Here is a 10,723-nt window from a genome sequence, read left to right on the forward strand (position 1 = left end):
AAGATGGGTTGACACATTACCCTCGCTCAAGGAGGAAGTCGAACCCGCGGCGTTTGGGTCAACAGTTGAGCGTGTTATTCGCATGACTCATGCAAACGGCCGGATCAATCGCATGCTGAATTAACTAGTCACCTGTTGCTCTCACAACAAATCCTACGTGCACGAATATTAATAATTTTCGTGCATTTAGGATTTGAAGTCAGAGCAACTCATTATTATCTAACTCATTATTTCTTTTACGAGATGACACCATGCCCATTACGGAGAAAATTCTAAATTTCGGCATTGATCGAATTACTGAGATTGGAATCGTGGTTCGCGAATGAATGAATAATTTTGAAAAAAAGAGAAAGCGTCAATACAATTGCTACATCACATTTGATTGAACCCCATGGAGACTCGGTGACATATTGTCTGGGATAGTCAAACTAAATTCGCTGGTTTCAACCTTTATTCATTTCGCATTAACCCGTAAACAGACCCTTGGCCTTTATATCGGACTTTTAACAATGACATAACAATTACTAATACCCACCCTTGTGATTTTAGATACGGAATAGTCGAGACAATCTAAATCCAACCCATTCTTTGTCGGTAGTCGAGAAAACACGAAGAAAGATTAAGAAAGCTGTGCTATCAAACGGATGGGTGTAAGGATTCGTCTCCCCCCCCCAAATTAAGGATGCACCAAGTGCTGGCGGCGGGGCGGTGTCCCCGTCCGCTCAATTTGAGGACTCGAGTCCCAGCCTTGCCCTAGTGGGCTTTTTTCAACTTTGGAATAGTGTTTTTATGATTGTTTTTGTTGTTGCATAATGGTTATATATTATTAGGTAATCTACCGGTTAAGGTAGGTTCTGGATGTACACAGCCCTAAAAATACACAGCCCCACATCCTACTTTATATCAGTTCCCTCTTCATCTCTATGAACTTCCTTCCCCTTCATCCCGTCCAACATCCCTATCCTGTTCCTACCCTGTCCTCGTTTGCCTAACGTTCTCCCCTCTATTACAGTCTTCAACATCCCCCTGCCGATCAATACGCCCTTCAAGCATTTTTCCTGCCTCTTTAGGATTTCTCCCAACAAAGCCCTCTCTTCGCCCACCAAACCAAGTACTTCCTCATTTATTTTTATTTCGGTCTATTTCACCTTCTCCATTCTTCTCCAAACCCACATTTCAAAAGCCTTCAGTCTACGTCTATCCTCCTACCTCAGTGACCACGTTTCAGCGTCGTTCATAACTACGCTCCAAATCCAAGTTTTCTCTAGCTTTTTCTTATCATCTTTACTAAATGTGCCTGGATGCTAATAAAAGGCTCGCTAAAACTTTGACATGGAGCGTAGTTATGTACGGCGCGGAAACATGGTCACTGAAGCAGGATGATAGACGTAGATTGGAAGCTCTTGAAATGTGGGCGTGGAAGAGTGTTTTCGATCAAATATGCAGGAGTAAGAAACGTGATTGTTGTTGGATACGTTTTAAAGAAATTCAAATAAAATTCACTATCTATTTTGTTTGCTCCTTCCTGTATGTTTTTTATAGCTGGGGTACCAGAGCCCCTGAGCCGCTTCTTGGAGCATTAAGTGTAGACAGAATCTTGATGCTTGTAGCAAAGGGCCTTTGTGCCGAGGGAAAGAGCTGGTTTAGTACATTTGACGCAGCACATCCCCTTATTCCCATTTCAACCCCTCCGGTATATCTCTCTCTCTTCTCTTTCTTCAGTCCCTGACTGCACACATCTTGCATCGTGTCCTCCTCCTACCTCCACGCGCAAACACACCCCCATCATTCTCCCTCCCTGCCCCCGTCCACCGTCTAGTCATTTCCCATCCTTTTCAGCCTCTCCCTTCCCGGACCCATTCGCCCCCCTCCTCCCTAGGACGAACGGCCCATTGTCCGCAACTTCCTGTCCTTTAGGATGCGTCCGGCACTTCTCCCCCCCCCATTCCCTCCCTCGCTCCGCCTCCCCTTTCCTCCCCATGCCCCCATATGGATCCTCCGGCAGCAGCACATGGCGGCAATCGGAAACACAAGTCGAGCGAGGAAGTAGGGAGGGGGGTTTGGTCAAGCGGTCAGCCTCCTCTTCCTACTCACCCTCCTTGAAAGAAGTGCTGAACTTTTATTCCGCGTTTCTTTCTTCTTACATTGTCTGTCTGTCACAGTCGTTTTCTAATAGACTCTCTCTCTCTAAAGACAAGAATCAAATAATGTTCCGCCCTCTCTATCCCTATCCCTCAGTGTCGAGAAGGAATGTGCGAATGGTCAATTTTTATCGTCCGATCGAAATCCACGAGGTTCTGTCGCGGCGAGTAAAGTGACGTATTTTGCCTTAATTAATTCGTCAACAATGACTCCTGCCTTTAGCCATAGGCCCCGGGGTGCAAAACTCAATTTTAAAAAAACCATCGCTCCTTTAATTAGGGGATGCCATATCTTTTTAATAATTATGGAATCCCTAATTTCAGGTCATTTTCAATAATTTGTCAAAGCCTGCAGGACTGAATGTGAGCGAGCAATTAAAAGGTTACGTTAATATTTTGTTTCTCGATTTCCTAAATTAATATATGAAATATTGGCGGTATCCAAAAAAATTCAATAAAAAATATCAAGTCGGCATTGTGTTTCTTTCATTTATTTGAGTACAGGTATAGTCTAATTCGGATGATACTTTTTGCACTACAAATGCCGCGAATTTTGATAGATGACGGCGGTCTCCTGATTTCTATATTACATTAATTTTATGAGTTTTCAAGAAGTTTATTATCATTTATAGAGGCATGTTAACTGTGTAAACGAAACTCCGTTCATTCTGTGGCACAAATGAAGTGCTACAGGAGATCGTTTATTCGAGACGACGTTAAAGACTCCACGCAGTTTCCGTGTGCGGCGAAAATTTGATGCGTCTTACACTCTGGCCCGCCCAATCCATCCCTCTCCTCCAACTAATGAGGAAAACCGGTTTTCTACCTACTTGCGTAAACATCCAAGTCATAAGGGTACCCTTTTATCCTAACCCTTAACAAGACCCCTTCCCCCTCAGCTCTCCTTTCCTCCTCTCTCTCTCTCTCTCTCTCCCCCCCCCCCCCGATCACTACCACCGTCGCCTTTTCCGCAGGCTACTATCAATCCCGGCAGGATTTAAGGGGCCATGCTCCCCCCTCCACCTACCCACCCTTAAATCCACTCTCTCGCTCCCCCGAGGGGGATGCCGCAATCCTCTCCACCCCCCCCCCCAACGCCAACCTGAACTTAAGTCTCACCCACAATCCCCTTCATCCGCCTCACCTCAGTCGTCATTGCAAGGCGGTCTCTATTCCTGCTTTTCCCGCCCTGCAGACCACGCGTCGTTTTTGTATCCAGCATCCATTCGCCAGACTAGCCGAATGTCTACCTACGTTTGTATTGCATTGCTAATAATATTTGAGCTCAGTTCTCAAATCGGTGGTTAGCTCGAAGGCTCACTCACATCTTCTGCTGCGATTCGCATTCCGTGGTGGCATGGAGTTAAAGCAAAAAATGATTCATGGATTAAAATGGGGCCGGGTAGGTTTCAGCGAAAATTAATTTGAAAGTAGATATCACCATTCTGATACATTTTGTACCGTTATTTTGTACTGAGCTTGGATATAACTTATGGTGTGTGCATTCCATATTGGTGTTGTTAGATTCGAGGTGCGTCACTCACTGGTCGACAATGAAACCTTTGTTCCTCCCAAATCTAAATCTGAAGTCAAGGATTCATTCATTTTTTTCCAAAATTCCGGACTAGAATTTGGAGTGAATCAAGCCTATGGCATCCGAGCAATTCATGATGATGTTTAAACGTTTAAGCGATTTGCATATAATTCCATTTATCAGTATAAAAATCGGCGGATTCCTTGTTAAAATTACCAAATGGCGCGGATATTATTAATAAATTATCCAAAGCAATGATGAGTTTAAGAATATTGAGACGGGGAGAAGATCCTCGGCCTTGTAGTGTCAAACCGTGCTGAAATGAAAAGGTTCTTTGTTTTCGCGCGTGAAACTTTCTTTTTTTATCTGGCTGACCCAAGTTTAGCCGATTGTGAATTCGCTAGCGAAGAATGTACTACTGGAGGGCGATAAAATGAAACTACTTTGTGTTCGTCTAAAAATATTTTCAACTTACTGGCTAGGTGTATTAAATTCTTTAATCCGCCCCAAGGTATTATTGCAGAGTTAACGTGTCGTCATTAGGGTAAATGAGACGACGGAGGAAGGAAAGGGCTTGGGAAGAGATTTTAAGGGAGGAAGGGAACGGTAAAAGGAACAAGTTGGTGAAATCTTGTGCGCGGAAAACTTACGTATCGTTTCTTAAGAGTGAACAAAAAATTAAAGATATCTTCGAAAACGCCCCGATTTTTACACAATTTATGGATAAAATATTATTCCCTCGTTTATTTTCTGGAAATATTTTGGAGTCGTCAACAAACTAACTCATGTAAGAAATTTGCAACCTGACTATTATAAATAAAGAATGCCTTTACGCATGACGTAATGGTCTCACCTTTCCTTTCTAAATTCTTTCTTTTCCACGAAAGATCATTCGTGCATCAGGGCAATCTCACGAACAAACAACTTGCCCATAAGTCAACCCAGGACAATGTAGATATTTTCCATTGCGTGTTATGCAGGATATGTGAGGTTGGTACACGAGATCGAAAATCAGCGAGAGCACAATCATTTCCTTTCGCTGATAGTCCGGGGAAAACATGAGTTATTATAGCTATCTGTTTCGCGATCTATTCTTCTTTTATTATCCGTCCCTCCCGTTCCCATCGCGTAGTTAGTCCTTGTTGCAGACACGAGAAATTCAAATTACGCACAGTGTATTTCCTTGGCTCGAAGTCGACGCCATGGATTTGAGAAACGGGCAAGTCCCTCCCAACTTCTACTCCCTTTTCCGTGTTGCCCTCAGGCAATTTCCCTCATTTCATCCCCTTTACCTTCATCTTCCTCAGCCTCCTCCTCCCCAAAAACACTCCCTCCTCCCGTCCTCCACAACATATTAAAACCCCCCTCCTCCTCTCCCCGGGAGCGCAGTAAAACGAGGCTCGACCCCACCCTACCCTCGCTGGCTTATCGGCTCAAAGGCATTAAGGGAGAAACCGCCAAGCCTGCACCAATTACCGCCTCCACGTGCATCCACGCCGTAGATGCTGCGGACTGAAATGGGGTTTTGTTTCACGGCGTAGTGTCGCAAAAGTGCCGCCCCCTTGATAAGTTCTCTCTCATCCGTCGGGTTTGCCATTGTAGCCGAGAGGAGTGCGAGGGGCGTTTGATAAGTTACGACTCGAACGTAAAAATTTTTATGGGGTTGGAAGTCAGTTGCAATACCAGTCACGGGCGGTGCTTTTATTTTTTTCTCTCTTTAATTTTCTTGAGTCCCTGGGAGGAATTGAAATCGTGGTCGCTCGTTTCGAGAGGAAGGAAGGCCTTATTGTTTTCTCGTTTTGCGTCCGATCCTGTAGGGGTTCGAAGAGGGCACACGTCTCCTAATCGCCAATATCCCTCTCCCTCAAGGCAGTTCGCGTGGAGTTTTTCACTCCATATATTTTTCTCGTTTACGACCGTTGCAGTTATTTGATGCGAGGGATTTCAAGTCATCCGCGGAGTCGTTTTATAATTATGAACCGTGGAAAAAGTGAGTTTTTTTTTCGTTTCGCTATGTTTCTAGGGAGGTTTTCGCTGTTGCCATTTGTGAACACACAATCAATTCATATTTATTGAATATTAGTTTTTAATTTGTTATTTGATTAATTTTTCCCCTTCGGCCGAGTATTTATTATTGATTCCTATTGTAGACGGTAGCCCAAACCTAACGCCGGCTTTCTTCCCTCTCTTCATCTACCCAATTAATCCTTCCGAGGCCTTTCTTTCCCATCAAGCTGTCATCGTCATCAAAAGATTCGGTTAATAAGGAAACTTATGGATTCCAGTGGATTTTGACTAGCTTCAAGATCAAAGGCTTAATACGATACGTGGGAACGAAAATAAATGGCAAATGGACAAAGGTAATGGAATTCGCAAGTAGAACGGATGTTAAACTGAAATTTTAATTAGACGGGCAAAGCTGGGGTTCAGTGAAATTATTCATGCATTTAGTATATGGTTTATCGGACAAAAATGTGTTTAGTAGTAATTGAATTAAGAGTTGCATTTCATTAGCTAAAGAAATATTTGCATAGACCAAGCGTCAGAAAGAAAAAGAAATAAAAATTGAGATTTCGAGTTGTTTATTTCTCGTATATGTATGCTCTTCGGGTATACACTTAAGATGGAGAGGTTTTTTCTGCCGGGATAATTGGGAAAAGGCAATACGTTGGAGATCGTAGGGCTTTCAGATATGAATGCGAGAGAACTCACTGCTAATTTATGAAATAAGTGCGTATTTAATTACGCGTAGTCATGGCTGATTTTCCTAAAATAATTGTCGCCATATTCACTGATATATGCTACCATCGCTGTAATCCTATCTTAACATCCTCAAATCGATATTTTACCTATCCTCATCATTATTTATAAGCAAGTTCCTGTGATTTTCGTCTAGCATTTTCGTTCGTTATTCATCCATTGCCATCCAAGATTGTTCCATCAAATCGTTCGTTCCAATTCGGTGTTCAGTAAACAATCGATCCCTTTGCCTCTAAGGGTTCTTCCATAGGCTTCGACAATGTCCAGTGATGTAAATAACTTTAGTACTTGGCTATCTCTCCTATTAACTGCTGGGGATTAAACCGGAATTCTTTCACCTACATTTTTTTCCATGGCGTGGCTTGTTGTTTTTAATTAGCAGTTTCGTAACTATTTAAAAAATACTAATAATAATAATAAATCGGCTTTTTTCGAGCGAGATTGAGTCTTTATCAGTCCCTTCTTCCATCTAAACCTTTGTCAAATGCCTTCAATGAGAATATAATTAAATTTGAGTACTAAATAATTTTATAAAGTAGTAGATAATGACAATTGATTTACATTAAATATGCTTGAGTATAGAAAGATTAACAAATATTTGGGAAAAACGTAAGGTATTGGGCTTTTAACCTTGACGAAAAAAAACCACTACGGGAAAACACCCAAACATGGAAGGGAGTGTGAAAAACCTGCAAAAACCTACATATAGGTATGGTGATATCATCGTTTACTAAATTAATAAAATAAATGAATAAAAATAAATCAACGCATTAAAAATAAGGGAAGAAACAAAAGGAGCACTGATATACACTTAGAAATGTGAAGAAAAATTAGTAAAAATGAAATTACTAATTAATAATACATATGTAAGAAATTTTAAATAAAAAATGAAATAAAACAATATTAATACAATACGATTAAACGAATATTTAAAAAAATTAACTATAACCCATCACCAGAAGTGGGGGATTTAAACAGTAAGTTTAAAGCAAAAAAGGAATAGTAAGTAAACAAAAGCAAAAAAAGCGTCAATTGGCATTTGCAACGTCCTCGTGGTCAAGAAAAATATTTTTGATGTTTAAAAGGTTCAAGTTTCTACGAAAATTATTATAATGTTAAACTATAGTGCCCTCATAAATGTATCCCTAGATTAACCCCATCATTAGTTTCTTTCGTATTTCCGTCATTCGGTGTTTCGATTACTTTTTTATTTTCTTCATGCTTTCAGCCTTTTCCTCGGACTAATCACTCTTCATCATAAGTACGTAAAAACGCCCGTCCTTCCAGGGTATGCGTTCGTTTTCCATCGTAGTTCGTCGTGGTTAATACCTCGCCACCCTGCCCCAAAATTGCTCCCATCCCCATTAAAAGTCATAAAATGATAATAATAACAGCACTGCGAAATAAATCGTCCCGGGGGACAGATAAATAATTTCGATGGGGTGATATCCCGTGCGTCCCCGTCCGTTCAGTCATTCGTCCCACGTTAATGCCCTCACGTTCGGCCCGTAATGAAGATACCGTTCTTGGTTTCGTGAGCAGGAGCTCGTAAAAAGATTTGAGGTTTCGTACGGATAACTTTTCAAAGAAATGGAACTTTTTGAGGGGGAGGGAGAGAATGTGCTCAGGCGATGGATTACGATAGCCATAACTCTAAAATGACTTTTGTATTATCGTCCAGGTTTTTTATTGTATTTTATTGGGATGAGATCTATAAAACTCGCGCTGAGGTAGGGAAGTAGCAAATTTGTTGATAGAGGAGTGAGCCTTGGATATTGATTGGCTTCCATCCGCCCCCATATATTTCAACGCTCTCTTTCTTAATCTGCAGTAACGAACATACCAATTCAGTCCCAATACAATGCTGAATGTGATCTGCCGGCATAAGAAGTCAACATTTCGACTCCTCATATGTCCAAGGCATCGTTCACGTCCGTAAAAAATTTGAGCACCGAGCAAGTGGATTTAATGTGTAGAAATTTAATTTTTTCGGCTGTCTGAATGAATTGCAATGAGAATGTCTTCGTATACATTGGCGGTGAACGATTGCTATTTTATAATCTTGAGGCCCGTAGATGGTTAGCCCTTAATAGCTTTTATTCCCACTTTATGGTGGAAGTGTAAAGTTTCTTTTTTACCCTCATCATGAAGGAATTCCACAAAGTGAAACCTGAAACTGTTATGTTTTTCCCTTAATAGTTGTTAAAGATTTGTGTTGGAAAATGTTTATGACAAATGAGATGTACCTTATGACGATTCCAAAAATGTGATATTGTGCCGTCATCGTGATATTTCTTGCAACGTTTTAGACGCCATTGTCTAAAACTTTTGATGATGCAAGTTTTCCTGTTCCACACCCGCTATCCTTCTTATTCGAGGTGAGATCACCATCGTGAATATTTTATTTTTTGAGAGATCTCAAGATTCGAGTCTGCCAGTAATTAATTATTTTAGTGAATTGACCAATCGTGAATTACGCAATGCCTTTTTCTCCGTTACCTTCCCACCATTTTAAAGAAGCCTTGAAATGCTTTCGGGAACGGAATAAACTGTTAATGCCTTTGGGCAAAAACGTTTACTGCATAAAATCATCGATCGCAAATTCCCCGATAAATAGTATTTATTTACTTCATTGAATTTACTATTGAGTATGCACTTGGTATCTTGTAATATCCCAATACCATTGCTCAGGTAGCTTTCATTATTTATGAGAAATCCTTTTTCTGGAAATAGGTGTTTTAAATATGTCCCTGTAGCGCAGTGGATAGCGCGTTGGACTTCTAATCCAAAGGTCCCGGGTTCGAATCCCGGCAGGGATGGAGTCTTTTTTTATTTTTAAATCCCATGTGATGGCAATCCCATGCTGTCTGTTAGTTGTGCGGAATACTCGTGCATCTATATTTTACATTAGGTACATGCTGAACCAGATTTAATTTCGTTAAAGCGTGAAATTTAAAGTGGAAAAGATGTTTAAAAAAATATTATAAGTTCTATCGTTAATCACCACAGTCTTGGCTACCCATTTTCGGCTCCACTTTTGAATTGATATATATATTTTTTAATTCTGTTTCTTTGAGTGGAATGGCAAAAGGTTTCCATCAATGGGAGGAAGCGCTCCCTTTTTATTTCTCTCGCCTGATGAATCACTCTGATGTGGAGGCCCATGAACGATACCAATTCCAGCAAGCGAGAGCGGCGGGGTTCGCATGCAGGGGCGTCTCGGACCGCGGAGGGTGGTGCGCTCCTGCTCACAACGCATCCCTTTTATACGGACCGTGGACCTTGGGCTTGTGACCTTAGAAGGCCCCCTCCATGCTTTCTTCCCCAGTCTTTCACCCGAACCCGTTCGCCCACGCTAATTCGGTTATCTCGGCAGAGGTCCCGCGATGCGCACTTTTTTCCCCTAAACTCTTAAAACGCTCGATGCCGCGCCGGAGCAGGGAGGAAAAAGGGAAAATTTTCGAGGACGTGGTGCCATGTAGCAAGGAGTATTTTACGGCCCAGATAGTATCGTTCTCGCGACGCGGCAGTTAGTTATTTTGATTTAAGGTGTGCGTCCACCTACGGGCGTAGAACCTGTTACGAATGCGCCGAAGGATATCTCCTTATAAGTCGTGAGTAATTATTCACTCTTTTTTTTAAGGACTTTGAAGTGTATGCTAAGTGAATGCTTCTAGTCTTCTCTTGCTTATGGACATTCATTGTACCGCCAAACAGATGTTAATATGGATTCATACCCATATTAAAATGTAGAGAGCTACTCTCTTACGACGATGATGCGTCTTCCGCAAGGCCATGAGCGATGGAAATGGCATTCGTAACCATTAGCATGACCCTTGTCGTTCGGGACTACTGAATTTCGGGATTTTACTAGGGATATCTTCTCAAAATTGTCCACCGACCCGTTCCGTGAAGACGGTTGTCTTGGACTGTCGGGACATTTTATTGAATATGTCTGCCAGACAGTATATGTCAATCTTCCTGGCTTCTCAGGTATCCCTAGAACGACTTTAAATAAATGTGAATATAAAAAAATGTAATTATGGCATGAAGTGAAATACTACCTTGATCAAAAAGTTCCCGGAATAACCACCGTGTGGCGCTCCCATCGTTCCGATTCGAGTTCTGTTTTTTTTGTTAAATTGGTACATCTGTTGTTGATATTTCCTTTAAATCTTAGTGTCATAACTTGACATTTGCAAAAGTTACGGTCGGTTTTCGGTATGTCCATCAGTGCTTCCTGCGATTTTTCCATTACTTCCTCTCGGCTGCTAAAACGCGTTCCCCG

At 41.5% G+C, this 10,723-nt stretch overlaps 1 non-coding gene across 1 annotated transcript; it reads left to right on the forward strand.

Annotated features, from left to right (window-relative positions):
* Positions 1-9,181: 9,181 nt before the first annotated feature.
* On the forward strand, positions 9,182-9,254 carry TRNAR-UCU (transfer RNA arginine (anticodon UCU)). Its single transcript has one exon. It is a non-coding gene; the product is annotated as a tRNA-Arg (tRNA).
* Positions 9,255-10,723: the final 1,469 nt, after the last annotated feature.

Source organism: Hetaerina americana, unplaced genomic scaffold (genome assembly GCF_022747635.1).
Source record: "Hetaerina americana unplaced genomic scaffold, ioHetAmer1.1.p SCAF_7, whole genome shotgun sequence".
NCBI lineage: Eukaryota > Metazoa > Arthropoda > Insecta > Odonata > Calopterygidae > Hetaerina > Hetaerina americana.